This window comes from Canis lupus, chromosome 6 (assembly GCF_048164855.1).
Source record: "Canis lupus baileyi chromosome 6, mCanLup2.hap1, whole genome shotgun sequence".
NCBI classification, from domain to species: Eukaryota; Metazoa; Chordata; class Mammalia; order Carnivora; family Canidae; genus Canis; species Canis lupus.
The window spans coordinates 53,979,280-53,999,244 of NC_132843.1; the positions used below are offsets into that span (position 1 = coordinate 53,979,280).

Here is a 19,965-nt window from a genome sequence, read left to right on the forward strand (position 1 = left end):
ATAAAAAAGAAGGAACATAGAACAACGAAGAAAAATACAGTAAGAGTCTTAGAATATAAAAATAAGAGTGAAATAAAAAAAATTTTTTTGAAATAAAAATTTTAAAAGAAAGAGCATTATTTAGAAAACAAGGAGTGTCAACATTTGCATAATTAAAATTCTTGAAGAAGAAAATAAAAATAATGCAATAGTAAATAGTGCAGGATAGTCCAGAAAACTTCTCTGAAACAAATGAGGACATGAGTGTACATATTGGAATGATTTACTATGTACCCAAGAAAATTTATCCAAAAAGACATATCCTAATAAAGTTATTGGACTGAAAAGATAAATCATTTAGATGGGAGAAAAAAGTCAGGGTGGCCTCAGATTTCTCCATGCCAAGATTCAATTCCAGAGGACAATGGGGATTTGACTGGAGATTTCACTTCTTGAGATCGTGACTGGATTTGATAATTCACTGAGTAATCACGTAATTCAACAAACATTTAGAAACCATTCAACTTGGGTGCTCAGGGTTGAGGGTGGTTCAGTGGTTGAGGGTCTGCCTTTAGAAATCATTCAATAAACGATTTATTGTCTACATGGACAAAAGAAGTATCCTCTGACAACCTATAATTTTCCTGAGTATTAAAACCACATGGTATTGGGGCACATGCCTGCTCTGTGGGTAGAGCATGTGATTCTTGATCTTGGGGTTGTAAGTTCAAGCCCCACAATGGGTACAGAGATTATTTAAAAATAAAATCTTAAAAACAATAAAACAAAAATAAAACCCACATAGTATTTAATTTATATGCCCTTGGGAACTTCTGAAGCTCACAAACAAATGAGAAAATAAACATGTAAATAAATTATCACAGTATAATATGATAAGAGGGACGCCTGGGTGGCTCAATGGTTGAGCGTCTGCCTTTGGCTCAGGGTGTGATCCTGGGGTCCCGGGGTGGAGCCCCACATTGGCTCCCTGCATGGAGCTTGCTTCTCCCTCTGCCTGTGTCTCTGCCTCTGTGTGTCTCTCATGAATAAATAAAATTAAAAATAAAAAAAAAAACAAAACACAATACAATATGATAAGAGTCAAAACTCAAGATGGAAACAATAGGAAACAATAGGAAAGGTATGTTCAGGAATGGCAAGAATTTCAGGGACAGCAGGAAGATGGCCTACCTTAGGGCCAAATTATTATGAAATTTGACTTTTAACTATAGGTGACAAAGTCAATGGAGGAAAGTTAACTTTGGGAGTACTAATAAGAAAGTATGTGTGTTGTGTGCTGGGAGTGGGGTATGATTTTTATTGGACTTCAGATGCACAATGATAAGTTAATCATACTTGAAAGGTCATGTATGGCCTATTATCATTTTTCTTGTCCAGACAAAACTTTCTTATTTATTCTCTTTTTATCCTCATATTCTCTCTCATTCTCCTTCTACTATATGCAATCATACAACATTGAATAATATTTTCACTTGTGTGTTTGTGTTCCTTTTTGCCTGTTTTCCTACAAAATGTGCATGTCTTTTTAAAATTATTATGCAGGATAGTTAACATACAGTGTTATTTAGTTTTAAGTGTACAATATAGCGATTCAACAATTATATACATTACTCAGTGCTCATCATGATAAGTGTACTCTTAATCCCCTTCACCCATTTCACCCATCCTCCTACCCACCTCCCCTCCAGGAACCATCAGTTTGTTCTCTAGAGTTAAGAATCTGTGTTTTGGGGGATCCCTGGGTGGCTCAGCAGTTTAGCACCTGCCTTTGGCCCAGGGCGTGATCCTGGAGTTCCAGGATCAAGTCCCACGATGGGCTCCCGGCACAGAGCCTGCTTATTTCTCTGCCTGTATCACTGCTTCTCTCTCTCTCTATGTCTATCATAAATAAATAAATCTTTAAAAAAAAAAAAGAATTTGTTTTGGTTTGTCTCTTTTTATTTGTTTTGTTTCTTAAATTCCACATGAGTGAAATCATATGGCATTTGTCTTTCTCTGACTGACTTTCATTTAGCATTATACTCTCTAGATCCACCCATGTTGTTGCAAATGGCAACATTTCACTCTTTTTGATGGCTGAGTAATATTCCATTGTATATACATACCACATCTTCTTTATCCATTAATCATCTATCATGGATGTTTGGGCTGCTTCCATAATTTGACTCTTATCAATAATGCTGCAATGATCATAGGAGTATGTATATCTTTTCAAATTTATATTTTTGTCTTTTTTGGGTAAATACCCCGATAGCAGAATTATTGAATTATATGGTATTTCTATTTTTTATTTTTTGAGGAACTTCCACTGGAAGTCACTGTCTTCCACAGTGACTGTACCAACTGACATTCTCATCAACAGGGTGCAAGTGTTCCCTTTTCTCTACATCTTCTCCAACACTTGTTTATTTCTTGTGGCTTTAATTTTAGCCATTCTGACAGGTGTGAGGTGATATCTCATTGTGGTTTTGATTTGCATTTTCCTGATGATGAATGATGTTGAGCATCTTTTCATGTGGCCATCTGTATGTTTTCTTTAGAGAAATGTCTGTTCATGTCTTCTATCCACATTTTTTATATTAGAGAGAAGGGGAGGGACCAATGGAGAGGAAGTCAGAATCTTTAACAGGCTCCACACCCAGTGCAGAGCCCGATGTGGGGGTCGATCTAACAACTCCGAGATCATGACCTGAGCTGAAATCAAGAGTCACTTAACTGACCGAGCCATCTAGGTGCTGCTCTTCTGCTCATTTTTAATTAGATTATTTATGGAGTTTTGGTGTTGAGTTGTATGAGTTTTTTATGTATTTTGGATACTAACCCTAAATCAAATAGAAGTGTGCAAGTATTTTTAATTAATGTAAATGGTAGTGTGTCACATAACTCATTCTCTTTTACTTTTTTTACTAAACATTATGATTTTAAAATGTATCCATATGGCAGTGTGTATATTTAATCTGTCTATTGTAATTGCTATATTGTACTTAAGAGTTTACATCCATCGCATTTTACTATCTACTCTCACACTGATGAACACCCAACTGGCACAACTCCTCCCTACCATATGAAAAAAAAAAAACCCTGAACTGCTTTTATGTGTCCCATTATAAATCTGTATAACAATTCCTTTGGAATATATATTCAGAAGCAGAATTACTCTTCACAGGGCATGCATATACTTCATCTAACTAAATTGTGCCACGTTGCCCTCCAAAACAGCTGCACTACTTTACATATTCACCAGTAATGCAAGGGGTAACTGAATTCCCTCACCCCTACCTACACTTTCTAATATCTGCTACTCCCATCGGTATAAATTGGCATATCATTGCTGTTTTTATCTGCACTTCTCTGATTATCAATGAGGAGCTTCTCTTCATATGCTTATTAGTTCTTCAGGTTTCCTCTTCAAAAACTTCTTTGACCCACTATGTTAATCCTTAGTCCATTTTTTCCCCATTGGGGTTGCTATCTTTTGCAGCAACATCTAGAAGTATTCTATATATTAACCCTTAGGATGGTTTAGATATTTTAAATACCTTTTCCTATTATTTCCTCTATCAAAATCATTTACAGAAAAATAAAGATCATTCACAGAAATACTCAGTTTTGATATAATAACATTTGTCAGTGTTTTCTCTACAGTTTGGCTTTTGCTTTATTTTAAGAAGCTCTCTCTGAACTAAAATCACAAAGATATTCTCCTACATGTTTTTCCATTAACTTTGCTATTTTACCTTTTACATTTAGATCCTTAACCCAACCAGAATCTACCCTCCATATGGTATTAGGTAGAGATCCAATCTTAATTAATTTTCTCCATATTTTCCCCCAACTTATCTTTTTAACAACAGGTCCATTCTCTCCGCTGATTTGGGGGCAATTTTTTTTTTTTAATTTAACCAGCAGTTTTGCAGAGGAGAAAGGTTGGAAGTAAGGATACCAGGTAAGAGGCATTACTATAATGCAGGTAGAAATATGAACTTGAAAAAAAAAAGTAAGAAAGAAAGAAAGAAATATGAACTTGACCAAAGACACTAGCTTGGGAGAGGGAGGGCAGAGAGGACTACCAGATTTGAGAAATATTTCTGGGGTTGGAAATGTCGGATGAAGAGGAGAAAGGAGAAACAACTTCAGTTCTTTGTGTGTGTGTGTGTGTGTGTGTGTGTGTTTTAATAAATTTATTTTTTATTGGTGTTCAATTTGTCAACATATAGAATAACACCCAGTGCACATCCCGTCAAGTGCCCACCTCAGTGCCCGTCACCCAGTCACCGCCATCCCCCGCTCACCTCCCCTTCCACCACCTCTAGTTCGTTTCCCAGAGTTAGGAGTCTCTCATGTTCTGTCCCTTTTCTGATATTTCCCACTTATTTTTTCTCCTTTCCCCTTTATTCCCTTTCACTATTTTTTATATTCCCCAAATGAATGAGACCATATAACGTTTGTCCTTCTCCGATTGACTTATTTCACTTCAGCTTTTAACTCCACATACTCCGTGGCTAGAGATGCCCCTACTCCAATATGGGCAGGAATGTGAACAGGCTTGAAGGGAAAAGATAAATAGTTACAGAGGTTGAGGTGCCTGTAGACATGCTTTGTTTGGCCCTCACATTTTTTTTAAATGTGTGCATAATTAAATAACATCATTTAATAACTGGGGGCTTTCATTTAAAAAACTATATTCAGGGACGCCTGGGTAGCTCAGTGGTTGAGCATCTGCCTTTGGCTCAGGGCATGATCCTGGGGTCCTGGGATAAAGTCCTGCATTAGGCTTCCCACATGGAGCTTGCTTCTCCCTCAGCCTATGTCTCTGCCTCCCTGTGTATCTCTCATGAATAAATAGAGATATGTGGGTAGCTCAGAGGTTAAGCGTGTCTGCCTTCGGCTCAGGGCATGATACTGGCGTACCAGGATTGAGTCTTGCATCGGGCTCCCTGCATGGAACCTGCTTCTCTGTCTCTGCCTCTCTCTGTGTGTCTCTCATGAATAAATAAATAAAATATTTCTTAAAATAAAAAAATAGGGATCCCTGGGTGGCGCAGCGGTTTGGCGCCTGCCTTTGGCCCAGGGCACGATCCTGGAGACCCGGGATCGAATCCCACGTCAGTCTCCCGGTGCATGGAGCCTGCTTCTCCCTCTGCCTGTGTCTCTGCCTCTCTCTCTCTCTCTCTCACTGTGTGCCTATCATAAATAAATAAAATAAAATAAAATTTAAAAAAAAAATAAAAATCTATATTTAGGGGCACCTGGGTGGCTCAGTTGGTTGAGGGCTGCAATTGACTCAAGTCATAATCTGGGGGTCCTGGGATTGAGCCCTCTGTCAGGCTCCCTCTTCAGTTGGGAATCTGCTTCTTCCTCTGTCCCACCCCCCAGTCATGCTCTCCCTCTCTCTCTCAGTCTATCAAATGAATAAATAAAATATTTAAAAAAAATAAGAATAAAAATCTATATTCAGCTGCTTTCTAGAGATCAGAACCACTGTAATACTGGCCTGGCTTTAGCTGGTGGAGCTGATCACCAGCTCCCAACACTTCATGGAGCACAAGCTTCTGAGGGTCCCACAGTCTGCACTAGACCCTTACTTTTCCTATAGACATTTGGGATTAAGATCTGGTACTACAGAGTGATGAGGTGGTAAAAAAAGCATAGGTATTTGCCATTGAACAGACTTGATTTGAATCCTGGCTCAACCACTAATTTAACTGATCTAAACCTGAATCTTCTTACTGCAAAGGGGGCAGAGTGTCTGTCTTATAAGGGTTTTTAAAGAGAGTTTAAAGAGAGAATGCATGCAAAGCTCAACAGTAATTGTTAGTAAATGATAGAGCAAATCAAATTAAAAATTGGAAATACAGGGATGCCTAGGTGGCTCAGAGGTTGAGCCTTTGGCCCAGGGTGTGATCCTGCATGGAGCCTGCTTCTCTCTCTGCCTGTGTCTCTGCCTCTCTCTCTCTCTCTCTTTCTCTGTGTCTCTTATGAATAAATTAATAAAATCTTAAAAAAAATTAGATTTACAATTCCAGAGCTGAGGAGAGAATCAGAGCTCTGAGCCATGGCTTGGCAAGGCAGCAGTATATGGTTTTGTCCCACATCCCCACTTCCCTAAATCTCTAAAAGTTCACACAAAGAGCTCAATACATGTTTGTGGAAGGAAGGGGAAAAAGAAAGACTAGGGTAAAAAATAGGCATTTTCTTTCATTTGTAAGACAGAAGAAAAGTGCAAGTTACCAACTTACTTACATTTGTTCCTGTAAACCTAGCCTCACCTCCTTGCCAATAAAAAAGTTAATTAAGGCATATAGTTGCAGCGTATACTCCCAGTCCCGAAGAAGAGATTGTGAAAAAGACACACACTTACTCATGTTGGCTGCAAAATATATCTGTAAGCCTCCCTCGGTAAAATACTGTTTCAACAGTATTTAATGGAATTATTTGTTACAGGGGCGCCTGGGTGGCTCAGTCCATTAAGCATCTGATTCTTGATCTCAGCTTGGATCTTGATCTCAGGGTCATGAGTTCAAGCACCACATTGGGCTCCATGCTGGGTGTGAAGCCTCCTTAAAAAAAAAAAAAAAAAAAAAAACTATTTGTTATATGCAATTAACAATGCCAACAAAAAATCAACAACTAATACAAAGATATAACAACTTTGATTCAGTGCAAAAAGCCTTAAAGAAGAGATGGTTTTGTGGGAGGTCGTTTATCTTTTTCTGTCATAAAATATATATATTTAACTTCTGAATTCTCCACAGCAACACTCAACTCTGTAAACACATTTTTCTCATGCATCTGCTAAAAACATTTTTCGAATAGCTACATTTACTTTAAATTCATTTCTTCAGAACAACCTGGTATTTGCTCTTTTATAGTATGTCGAAATTAAAGTTTTAAGTCTTCCCAATGTCCTAATAACTGAGTACTGAATGATACTTGGCTTGTCCTGTTAAGTGAGTTTCTGATCTCACTCTTTATAGCTAAGGAAATTGACCATATTAAATTTGAAAATGCATTAACTCTCATTTATAAAGAAAACCTGAGTTAAATTACCAAAAATGTTTATCAATATGTTACTGTAGAATATCATAAATTTGGGAGGGTAAGTTCTTCCAAAAAATTATTTGCCTAAAAATTCCAGATTAGTCTTGGAAAGAAACCAACACCAGAAGAGAAAGTAAGGGATAGTTGACAGAAGGGAATGCCATGAAGAATATCCTATTTTCACATGAAGAAACAGACATCTGGTTCAAAATTACCTACTACTAAGTGCATACGTATTTAAAATCTAATTATTTTATGCTGTCCCAATGAAAAGATTATGGTTCTTATTCTCAAGAAGCCAGACTCAAAGACACATAGAATTGGAAGGAGATTACTGAAGTCATCCAGTTTTGTTTGCTCATTTTCCAAAAAGGAAACTGAAAATCACAAATGTGACTTGCTTCTGGTGAACAGATCATGTGCTCCTTTTGAATCCCTTAGCCTCAGCAGCAACTGCACCAAGCACAGGTTATTCATTAAATGGGCACTAAAGGGTATTTCTGAACAAAGAATGGGAAGCACAAGGAGGAAAGACTATCCACTGGAAAAAAGACAGTCTCTTCAATAAATGGTGCTGGGAAAATTGGACATCCACATGCAGAAGAATGAAAACTAGACCACTCTCTTACGCCATACACAAAGATAAACTCAAAATGGATGAAAGATCTAAATGTGAGACAAGATTCCATCAAAATCCTAGAGGAGAACACAGGCAACACGCTTTTTGAACTTGGCCACAGTAACTTCTTGCAAGATACATCCATGAAGGCAAGAGAAACAAAAGCAAAAATGAACTATTGGGACTTCATCAAGATAAGAAGCTTTTGCACAGCAAAAGATACAGTCAACAAAACTCAAAGACAACCTACAGAATGGGAGAAGATACTTGCAAATGACGTATCAGATAAAGGGCTAGTTTCCAAGATCTATAAAGAACTTATTAAACTCAACAGCAAAGAAACAAGCAATCCAATCATGAAATGGGCAAAAGACATGAACAGAAATCTCACAAAGGAAGACATACATATGGCCAACAAGCACATGAGAAAATGCTCTGCATCACTTGCCATCAGGGAAATAACAAATCAAAACCACAGTGAGATACCACCTCACCCCAGTGAGAATGGGGAAAATTAACAAAGCAGGAAACCACAAATGTTGGAGAGGATGTGGAGAAAGGGGAACCCTCCTGCACTGTTGGTGGGAATGTGAACTGGTACAGCCACTCTGGAAAACTGTGTGGAGGTTCCTCAAAGAGTTAAAAATAGACCTGCCCTATGACCCAGCAATTGGACTGTTGGGGATTTACCCCCAAAGATACAGATGCAATGAAATGCCAAGACACCTGCACCCCGATGTTTCTAGCAGCAATGTCCACAATAGCTAAACTGTGGAAGGAGCCTCGGTGTCCATCGACAGTGAATGGATAAAGAAGCTGTGGTCTATGTGTACAATGGAATATTACTCAGCCATTAGAAACGACAAATACCCACCATTTGCTTCAACGTGGATGGAACTGGAGGGTATTATGCTGAGTGAAATAAGCCAATCGGAGAAGGACAAACATTATATGGTCTCATTCATTTGGGGAATATAAAAAATAGTGAAAGGGAATAAAGGGGAAAGGAGAAAAAATAAATGGGAAATATCAGAAAGGGAGAGAACATGAGAGACTCCTAACTCTGGGAAACAATCTAGGGGTGGTGGAAGGGGAGGTAGGCGGGGGGTGGGGGTGACTGGGTAATGGGCACTGAGGGGGGCACTTGATGGGATGAGCACTGGGTGTTATTCTATATGTTCTATATGTTGGCAAATTAAACACCAATAAAAAATAAAATTTATTTAAAAAATTTATTTAAAAAAATTCTCATTTTGTTTACATTCTAGATGTGGTAGTTTTGCCAGGAGAGAGAGAGAGAGAGAGAGAGAGAGATTGCTAAAAGAAAGTGAAAAATATAGTGTAGAGTGTGTTACCGAGAAAAACCTTTTTAGAAGTTTTTATTGTGGACATTTTTTTTAATGCATGGAAAAAGCATACTGAACCCCCATATATCTGTCGCCCACCTTAAACAATTATCAGCATTGTCATTCTTTTTAAGTTTCTAATTTTAATTCCCGCTATTTAACTACAGTGTTATATTAGTTTTGTGTGTACAATATAGCAATTCAACACTTCCATACAACACCTGGTGCTCATCTCAGCAAGCACTCCTTAATCCCCATCAGCTATTTAATCCATCCCTCCACTCGTCTCCCCTCCGGTAACCATCAGTTTGTTCTCTATAATTAAGTCTATTTGTTGGTTTGTGTTTTTTTTTTCCCTTTGCTCCCTTGTTTTGACAATTATATATATATAAATATCACTTCTTCTTTATCCATTCATCTATCGATGGACACTTGGGCTGCTTTCCTATCTTGGCTATTGTAAATAATGCTGCTATAAACATAGGGGTGCATGTACGTCTTTGAATCCGTGGTTTTGCATTCTTTGGGTAAACATTCAGTAATGTAATTGCTGGATTGTAGGGTAGTTTCATTTTTAACTTTTTGAGGAACCTCCATACTGTTTTCCACAGCAGCTGCACAAGTTTGCTTTCCCACCAACAGTACATGAGAGTTTTTCTCCACATCCTTCCCAACACCTGTTGTTTCTTGGGTGTTGATGTTAACCATTTTGACAGGCAGGAGGAACTTTCTGCCATTCTTATTATCTACGTATTTTCTTATTTTCTTCTTGCTTTGTTTTGTTTGGCTGGAATATTTTTCATTTTTTTAAGTAATCCCCACGCCCAACATGAAACTTGAACCAAGGCATTATATCATTTTACCTATACATAGTCTAAATATATCTCCAAGAGATGAGGATTTCAAACAACATAACCACAATAATATTATCACACCCTGTAAAATTAACAATGAATTCTTATATAGGCTAACACCTAGTCCCAGAGAAGCAATGCTGAGAGTATTCACTAATAGATCAAATTCTAAAGTGACAGTCTTTGAATATAGTTAATAATTTAAAAGAACATTTCAAAACTAAAGATTCCAATCTCATCTTTTCTTATATTGCTCTGCAAATACAAATTTGGATACTCAGATTCCAGAAGAAGATAAAAATAGGCTATGAATCAAAACCATTAATCATATCCTGTTATTTTTAGTTACCCATTTCTTCCTGGTATTTTAATTCAACGTTTAATATATTTAATCATGCTTTATTCAGAGAAAAAAAGCATTTTGGGATCAATTATGGAAAATTTTACAAAATATAAACTTAAAGCTGAAGTAGGGTGATTGTCAAGCCTGTGTCCATGACCTTGGATGAGGTTCTTATTTAGTCACTTGGAGAGTCCTATATTAATAGTCTATCCTATGATTCAACCATCTGCCACACAAGGTAGTACAAAACACCCTAAAAAGACTCACTGCTAGAAATGCAAAAAAAAAAAAAAAATGTAAATGGCAATTGGGTGACAGGCCACATTATTCTCTGCTAAAAAAGCAAAATTCAGTGGAGTAAATTCCAAGACTAAATTGTTTTTCCTAAGCAGTTCAAGTAGGGTCAGCATCTGACCTAGCAAGTAGAAGAGAGCTCCAAAGTTTTGTAAGAAAAGGTTTTTATAGGAAAGGAGGTGGAGCAAAAAGTTATTAGCAAAACAAAACTGGTTTAGGCCAGTTTACCTTCCCTTAAGGGAAAGGGCAGGGGTCTTATCATGCTAATCACCTCATCTTCCTTGGTGGGAGGGGGGGCCCACATGTGACAGATTACTTCATTGGTGTTCACCAGAAAAATTCCAGGTTGATTGTCTTAAAATTACACCCCTGGAGAGTTTGAAACTGCAATTAAGTCTTGGTTTACTGCCCTGAGGGCAAGTGACTCTACCTTGGGTCTATGGTTCTCTACTTAATACCTCCATGCTCAAAGCAGACACTAATAACAGGGATTTTGATACAGCTTGTAAAATGTTTGGCTGTGAGTACACTTAGAGTCAAAGCACCAGTGTTTTTCTTCTATTGGAATGTTTAGAAAGACCCTTCCATACACAACAGGTACTTAGTAATATCCGATTGGTTTTAATGTTAGAACCAAACTTTTCTAACACAGCAACTATTAAATTCCCAGTTATGTAAAATGCAATGGTTATGTATTCTTCCACAACCTGGAACTGAGTAAAAGCGATGCTTTTTCCTACATGTGCCTTTGCTCTGCACTCAGCACATTTTTTGCTGTCCAAATCTTTATACTCCTATTCAGGGTTCATGCTGAATTTGTGTTTGTGTGGGTGAAGATACCCAGCACTCCTACTTCGCTTCCATTCCCAGCTTTGAGGGGAGCTAGAGGTTGAGGCACTGTGTGGGTGATAATGGATACGTTTTTGGTGATGGGGGCATTTTCTAGATATTGATAGAAAGGCACTGATCAATATATTTACACATCAGTGAAGTGCTGATTCTTCTGGATAGATAGCCTACTTGGTAAAGATTTCACCCCTCTTCAGACAATTCTATTTCATCTCTTTCTGGACTGAAATTTACTAGACCTAAATTGAGATTATTTTATCATGTATGCTTCTAATTATCGACCTGCTTATATATTGGCACATTCTATCAGCCCACATATTCTTCTACAAGCACATCTTGACTCCCCACAATGGCAACATGAATACAAACAATGTCATTTGACCCTTTCAGTGAAGACTTAGGCTATATTATTGTAGGAGGGATGGTACGGGCAAATAAATTCATACTACCCAGAGCCAAAATCAAACCAACAAAAAACTTGATGCTGTTGTTAAGGAGTTAGTTGGACAGTTACGTTGTCAGGGCCAGGGTCCCTAACAAAAATACATGGAGTAGGGACAGCTAAGACAAAACAGTGCTAACATCCTGTTTCACTGTTCAGACAAGACCATCAGCATGTGAACATTAACCTAATAGGTACACAGACGCATGATCAAAGCCCTGACTGGCACACCTTAGCACACCCTGGTTGCTTAAGATAGTTCCATGTCACTATCACGAGCTGAGGCAGTTAAGACGTAAGTCCGCAGATGTCAGCCCAAGAAGACCAACAGCACATGAACATTAACCTAATAGATACACAGATACATGATCAAAATTGGCATATTTTAGCACACCATGGTTGCTCAAGATAGTTCCTCAAAGAGCTCATAAAAACCCCTAGACTTAGAAACTCCAAGAGCAACCCCCTCAGATCTCCTCCCTCTTTGGGAACTTTGTACTCTCACACAATAAATTTTGCTTCGCTGCTCACCACTCTTTGTCTGGTTTACCTCTTCATTCTTGAAAGAGGTGTGACCAAGAACCATGGGCACTAAAGGAAGAGAAATCCTGAAACATTGTCAGTGAACCCTCTTGCTCAATTGTAGACCCCAACAGTTAAAACCAGAAATAGACTAGAGTGCTGAACTCATGCTTTAACTAAAACCCATTGTGCTGATTTCTTATCACACTTTCTTGAGGCATTGACAAAGATGTTTTGCAAGGAACAGAACATTCCAACCGACAGACTAGAAAAGTCCTGATAGCAACGGAATGTCTAGTAGACCACACCCCACACATCCCCTTCCCTGCCCATGATTATGGGTTGCACACATACTGACCCTTACCTCTGACCACAGGCTCTCTGCCCTGCTTTCTTACACATCCATCCCCCCCCCAAAAAAAACTTATTTGTCAAACTCTAAACGTCCATGTCATCGGCAGTTATTAAGGCTTGAGCCTGCAACCAACCCCCTGCGGCCGGCACCTGAAATGAATTTCTCCCATTCTCTTTTCCAAACCCTCATCTCTTGAGTCACTGGCTTCTCTTGTGACGAGTTTATCCGAGTTTGTTCAGCAACATTTTTGGCAAACCCAACCAAGAGCTATGCTTTTGATTTGTCCAGCCCTCTCGGAATTCTCCGGGATGGAGGAGTTGGTCCCAAAGCATGCCAGGGCTCACCTGTTTGTTTCCTGAATTAGCAGCTATGATAGGTTGTTTGGTAACAATGCGACTTGATTAAGTTTTCCTTATTAACTATGTCCCTCACGCAATCTTCTTTGTGAATAGAAACAGTGCCTTCGGTATGTCTGCTTTCCCAGAACAGTGCATCAGTATCACATGAAGAATTTTTTAAAACGCAAGTCCCCAGGATAATCCCAGACCCTTATCAGAAACTCCAACAAGTGAGATGCAAGAATCTGTTTTTATTTTTGTTTTATTTTTAAGTAGGCTCCATTCCCAACATAGGGCTTGAACTCATGACCCTGAAATCAAGAGTTGCATGTTCTATTGACTGAGCCCAGGTACCCCGAGAATCTTAACCTTAACAATCCCTCAGGAGTTTTTTCTGTGGCCAGCACCAATATTGTATAAGAATCACTACCCAGAGTACCTAGAGCAGCAATCCACAGAAAGCAGTATTATATAAATGTTTGATGAATGAATAAGTAAATGAGTCTAAACTGTGGAAATTAGCAAATCAATCTACTATCTATAGGTCTATGTACCTTCTGTGTTACTTTTAAGTATCTTGCATTGTCTGGCCTGTATAGATGCTGACTCAACTCTGATCTGTTTTGCCTCACTCAATTCCACCCTCTGCAGACAGCAACCATCTCACTCAAACCAGAAATAGTGACAGTGTTAAGAAAACTTTGCTTTATTTACCCTTTGATTTGTAAAGTAAAGAAACCAAAATCATAAACCCAAGCTAGCCCCCAGAAATACCTCCTGGCATTCCATATAACTATTTATTGGCTATCTAGTATATACTCTGTGCATGCCAGACACAGTAGAGGATACAAAATGATTACAAGATTTGATACTTGCCCTTGAATGTTTTACATTCAAAGTTGGAAAGACAAAAGGCCCTGTCACATCCTGTGTTGGATCCCTTTTTTTTTTTTTTTTTTGGATCCTTTTTGATATCATCTTACTCACTCCTGAAAACAATTCTGTAAGAGGGGAAAAGTATTATTATCTGCTTTATAGGTGAAGAAATTGAGACTCACAGAGGTTAAATAGCACTAGCTCAAGGTCATATATTGGCAAAGTTTGGATTTGAACTTCCCTTCTTTCTGACTCCCGATTCTAAGCTTTGGTCACTAAGCTGCTATACAAATTGCAGTGGAGATGTCTAGTCTCTCTTTTTTTTTTTTTTTTTTTTTAAGATTCTATCCATTTATTCATGAGAGACACAAGAGAGAGAGGCAGAGACACAGGCAGAGGGAGAAGCAGGCTCCACGCAGGGAGCCTGACGTGAGACTGGGACTCAATCCCAGGTCTCCAGGATCAGGCCCTGGGCTGAAGGCTGTGCCAAACCGCTGAGCCACCCGGGCTGCCCGATGTCTAGTCTTCTAATGGGAAAATAGACATTTAATAGTGACTGCAAGGGCACCTGGGTGACAGCTGGTTAAGCATCTGACTCTTGATCTCAGGTCAGGTGTTGATCTCAGGGTTGAGTTCAAGCCCCGAGCAGGGCTCCACACCTAGTGCGGAGCCTAATTTTTTAAAAAAGTTGTGAGTACAATGTATATTCTACAGGAAATCTGGAGGCCATTACACAGGAGGCTGTAACCAGGAACTTACCTTGGTCTAAAGATTCAGCAACAGGGGAATCCTTCTAAACCCAGCAACTGCCTGATTTTGGGGAAGTCACAGTTCCTTATCTGCAAAATAAGGACAATAATGCCAATTACCCATTTTGTAAGGCTGAAGAGATACAATGTATGCAAAGCATAGAACCTGACAAAAAATAAGTATTCAATAATCATTAATTAGCAATTATTTAAAATATTCATTCACATTTAGGAATATGCACAAGCAGGGGTGGGGGTAGGAGTAAAAGAGCAGTAGAGGGAAAGGATAAAGCCTGGTGGAAGACCCTGAAGCAAGAAGGGGCGGTGCAACACTAATTTGGTTGAAAAATCAATCCCCTCGGGCTAGAAATAGAAAGGTCTGCCACAGGAAGCTGGAAAGGTGGATGGGGGATCAGCCTTCAGGGAAGGATTTTTGTAGTTATTCAAATGCATTTGCCTTCCCTGCGGTGTTGACATCCCAGTGAAAATATGCCCCACGGGAAGGACCTCCTCCGCCCCTGGGGAAGAGAAGAGGTAGCACAAGAGAAGCACCTGGTGCAGAGCCCCAGCTCCGACTTCATGGTGGTGAAGTGCCTAAAATGCTACAAAATCACCATGGTGATTTTGGCCAAGTACATGGGGTGGTTTTGTGTGTTGGCTCCTCCACTCTCCTCTGCCAGCCTCCAGGAGGAAAAGTAAGGCTTACTGAAGGATGCTCCTTCAGATGGAAGCGGCCTAAAAACACTCTGAATCAAGATTAGTGGGAAACCATCCCAATAAATAGACTTTGGATAGCTAAAAAAAGAAAAAAAGACATGTGAAGCAATTAAAGGAATTTAAGACAAGGAAAAAACCTGTTAAGATTCAAATTGTAGGGCCATGTGGTTGAGCGTCTGCCTTTGGCTCAGGGGGTGATCCCGGAGTCCCACATCCTGCTCCTGCATGGAGCCTGCTTCTCCCTCTGCCTTATGTCTCTGCCTCTGTGTGTGTTTATGTCTCTCATGAATAAATAAATAAAATCTTTAAAAAAAGAAAAGTTTCAAATTGTAAACGATTACCCCCCCAAGGGAGGGTAAAAATTCCTGTTCCCACTTTCTTACTGCTTATCTCTACATTTCCAACTAACTTGCACAGCTTTTGTAATTTAAAAAATTATAGAGTTGGTGGTGGATATGCTTATTACCTTGGTCGTGGTAATAGATTCACAGGTATACACATATGTCAAAATCTTGCACACCGTCGTTGGGTTTTTGTTTTTGTTTTCTCAGCTTGCAAACCCTGTAAGTCTCCCAACCTGGAAGTGGGAGTCACCAGGGCAGAGCCGGTGCAACACCGAGGGCCGCAGGCCCTGGCGTGGGCGGGCCGGGGGCCGCAGCCCTCAGGTGAAGGCTGAGCCGCGCCAGCCCAGGTTGGCCACGTTCGAGCCACAGCAGTCGGTGTGGATCCTCTCCGGGCTGCCCCGGCGCTCGGCCAGGGGGCCACACAGCAGCTGCAGGAGCCTGTCCTGCCTGCGGATCTTGCCCGTGCAGTGCGGCGCAGACTACGGAGCGCGCCTGAAGGCCGGGCGTGGGTCTGGGACCGCGTGCACCGCGATGTCCTGGGCCGGCTGGCCGGGGGCCTGCGCCAGCTGCTGACTCAACTCAGAAGGGAGCCCTTCTGGCAGAGACGTGCTGGGAACGTTGGTGTTGGTCAGGAGCACTGGCATGCTGGTGGGGGAGCCGCAGGGACTGGTGCATAGGAACCGACCTTGCGCACCTGGAAGCAGCCCAGGAACCTGAGCTACGTAACCGCCACTGTGCTGCTTCAACTTGTACACCTTAAATATACCCAGCATAGGGGTGCCTGGCTGGCTGGGTCTGTTAAGCATCTACCTTTGGCTCAGGTCATGATTCCAGGGTCTTGGAATTGAGCCCCACCTGGGGAGCCTTGCTCAGGGGGAGTCTGCTTCTCCCTCTCCCTTTGCCTCTCCCCCTTCCTCAGCCCCTCCCCTTACCTCTCTCTCAAATAAATGAAATCCTTAATAAAAATAAATATATCCTGTATATTGTACGTCACATATAACTCAATAAATCTATTGAATATAATATATTTATTTTTAAAAGAAGTCGCTTTGATCCAGGCAAAGGTAAAAGATAGGAAAACAAATTAGCAGCTTGTGCAGAAAGTTTACCTGCCCAACAGATGGGGGTGAATTGGATTATGATGGTTGCAACTGGAATAATGAGAGAAAAGGATCTGGTGATTGATTGGATATGGAGGCCTTTCCGAGATAAAGGAGAAAGGGATCTAGGGGATTTTCCAGATTTCCGGCTTGGTAAATGATGGTATTGCAGGTTGGGTCCCGTGGAGAACAGATAGAGATTAACGGGAAGAGTTTTAACTAGACTGCTTTGGGGATCAATGCCAATGGAAGAGAGAAAAGTTACCTGGATTAGAGAGACTGAGAAATTGATCTACATACAGTCTCAAGGAAGTCTCAGCATACCCTATGTGGAGTTCCAGAATGGAGATGTCCCTTCAGAAGGTCCTGAGATGAGATGCAAATGAGAAAGCCAGACCTCAATACCATCAATACCCCTGCCCTCTCTCTCTCTCTCTCACTCTCTCTCCAAAATAAATAAAATCTTAAAAAATAATAATAATAATGGTTGGAGGGAAGAATGACTAAGGAATAATATACATTAAGCTGTATTTCACGTGTTATTTCAATAAAGATCACAAATTTTACCTACATTACATAACATCCCAGTTTTAACCCATTCAAAGGCTCCTCCTGCCCCTGGGGTAAAATCCAAACTCATTTATACAGCTCTTTGCATTCTGGTTTCTGCTTACCTCTGCAAGTTTGCTTTTTTATTCATATTTCTTTTACTATCTAAGCAACAGAGCTGCTGAATACTATAAAATCCTCAAACATGCCATGTTCCCTTTGGCTTTTGGGGTTCTTTCCCTGTGCTATTCCCTCTGTCTGGAGAATTCTTCACTATTTGTGAACTAACTGCCCTCCTCTTCCCAGATGTTGACCTACCTACCACATGCTGCCACACTGTCCCTACCATATACATACACTAACTCACTCATAACACATGCACACACACAAGCATGTAGCTAATTCCTGTAAAACATTTGGATTCATTCCCTGATCACCCTTCTCTGCAAATCTGAGGTTAGTTGCCTTTTCTTTGGACTCACATAGTACCTTTTAATTGCCTTGTCAGAGCATTTACCACCTTTAGTCATAATTGCTTATAATATTTTTTACCTTACTCCTCCCATTTCACTGAACTATATGTCCCCTAAAAACAGAAGTTTAAAATGTCTTGCTCATTTTTATGTCCTCCATGACTGGCACAATAGCTGATATATCATAATGTCTTAACGAATATTTGTTGAAGGAAAAAATAAATCAAGTATAGTACATATTAAGTATCCTGCATTAAAAATAAAAATAAATAATACAGATTTATAATATTTGGCATGATATTTACAAACAGCAAATATACAAGTTGAGTAATGCATTAAGAATTCCCATTCCACCATTCCTGTGATCCACTTGGAAAAGTGAACTCTTCCCTGTTATTAGATCACTTCTGTGACCTAATAAATTTCTATGCACGGGTGCTTGGCTGGCTTGGTCAGTAGAGCATATGACTCTGGATCTCAGTGTGTGAGTTTGAGCCCCACATTGGGTATAAGAGATTACTTAAAAATAAAATCTTAAAAAAAAATTTCTATACAATGCTTAATTCTAACATTCATGCCAATTCTTTAAAGCCAACTTGTTTCTCGAGTAATTTGAGAACATTTTTTTCTAATACAAGATGATAATAGCTATGATTTGTTAACAGTGCTCTTCTTCCTACTAAGCCATGAAACTCTCAGCTAGTACCATGGGCTGACTGATTGGCTTAAATGTCATACTCAGAGAAGAGGCAACAGCTGCTCCTTGCTAAAAACATTTTTCTCCTGTTCCTGGAGAAAGCTGACCTTTTGCAAGTTTGGTTACTGAACAAAAATAATCTTGAGACCAAAATTTTCTCTTATCCTTTGGCCTTAGATAAAGCTCAAAATGCCACGCTAATAACTAGAAGTTATATCTGCATGGTACTATGTAAGCTTAAATGCTCTCCCATTATCTCCTCATTTCATAACACTGATAAAATGGGAAAAATAGTTAATGTGCTGCTGAATTGTCAATTCAACTGGAATTTTAGGAACAGTGATTAAGGAGCTAGTTCACTCTCTAAATCAGTAATCTAGTTTGGTGTTTTAAATTGTATTAGATTGACCAAATTATTAGTGATTTATTACTTTAGGATTTCAAGCAAAAAGATTTCTTGCTTTTGTTATTGATCTTTTACCAATGGATAGTATTGTTTATGTGTATTCTTTTTGTGGTTTTTAAAAAATCACTTGAAATCGCCCTCTGTCAGGGAGTAGAGGGAGAGTCCACCAGCATGGGTGATGGGGTTTAATGCTCTATGGACAGAGAAAGGACCTGGTTTAGTCAACAGCATCAGTCACCATACCTCCAGGTCATAGAGCAAATGATGAAGAGATACAGACCTTGAGTGAAAGATCACAGAGAGTGTGCAGGTACATTTTCCAGGCAACCTGGATACTGCGGCGGTGAATGAGGGCATCAGCTCTGTTTGAAATTATACCTCAGTCCAAATACCAACCAGCTCTATACCAACTGGTATTGTGACATCAAAGGCAGCCATTTTACCTCCTGTAATCACAGTTTTATAATCTATATTGCAGTCTGGCATGTAAAAGGACGTGTGCAAAGGACTTAGCACACTGCTAGCCCCCAGTAAGGACTTCCTAATTGGCAGCTGGCACAGGATAGGAGGAGTTAATGCAGCAATGACAACCAGGTGAGCACCACAACAATGATGTGTCCAATTGATGCCAGAGTGCTTTTTAGGACTAACTTCTTAATTTTCTGTAGTTTGGCTAACCCCCAGGATTTGTCTGTGGTATCAGACAAAGCTCCTTTCCTATTAGTAATCTCCAGCAAGGATATCTTCTCAGGCAGATAATAGGGACCCAGAGGAGATTTTTTGTTAAGATTTTGTTTGTTTGTTTGTTTGTTTATTTATTTATTTGAGAGAGAGAGACAGAGACAAAGATAGTGAGAGACAGCACAAGCAGGGAGGAAAGGGAGAAGCAGGCTCCCTGCTGACCCTGGGATCATGACCTAACTGAAGGCAGATACCTAATTGACTGAGCCACCTAGGCACCCCTCCCCCCAAAAAAAGAGATTTTATTTTATTTTCTTGAAGATTTTATTTATTTATTCATGAGAGACACAGAGAGAGGCAGAGACGCAGG

At 39.7% G+C, this 19,965-nt stretch overlaps 1 long non-coding RNA gene across 1 annotated transcript in view; it reads right to left on the reverse strand.

Annotated features, from left to right (window-relative positions):
- The window catches only part of LOC140635658 (uncharacterized), a 155,437-nt gene extending 136,127 nt beyond the window's left edge, over positions 1-19,310 (reverse strand). The window contains exons 1-3 of the long non-coding RNA XR_012033012.1: positions 19,195-19,310; positions 14,639-14,718; positions 6,362-6,560 (exon numbers count right to left, since the gene is read on the reverse strand). This is a non-coding gene — a long non-coding RNA (uncharacterized lncRNA). The remainder of the gene's footprint in view (positions 1-6,361; positions 6,561-14,638; positions 14,719-19,194) is intronic.
- Positions 19,311-19,965: the final 655 nt, after the last annotated feature.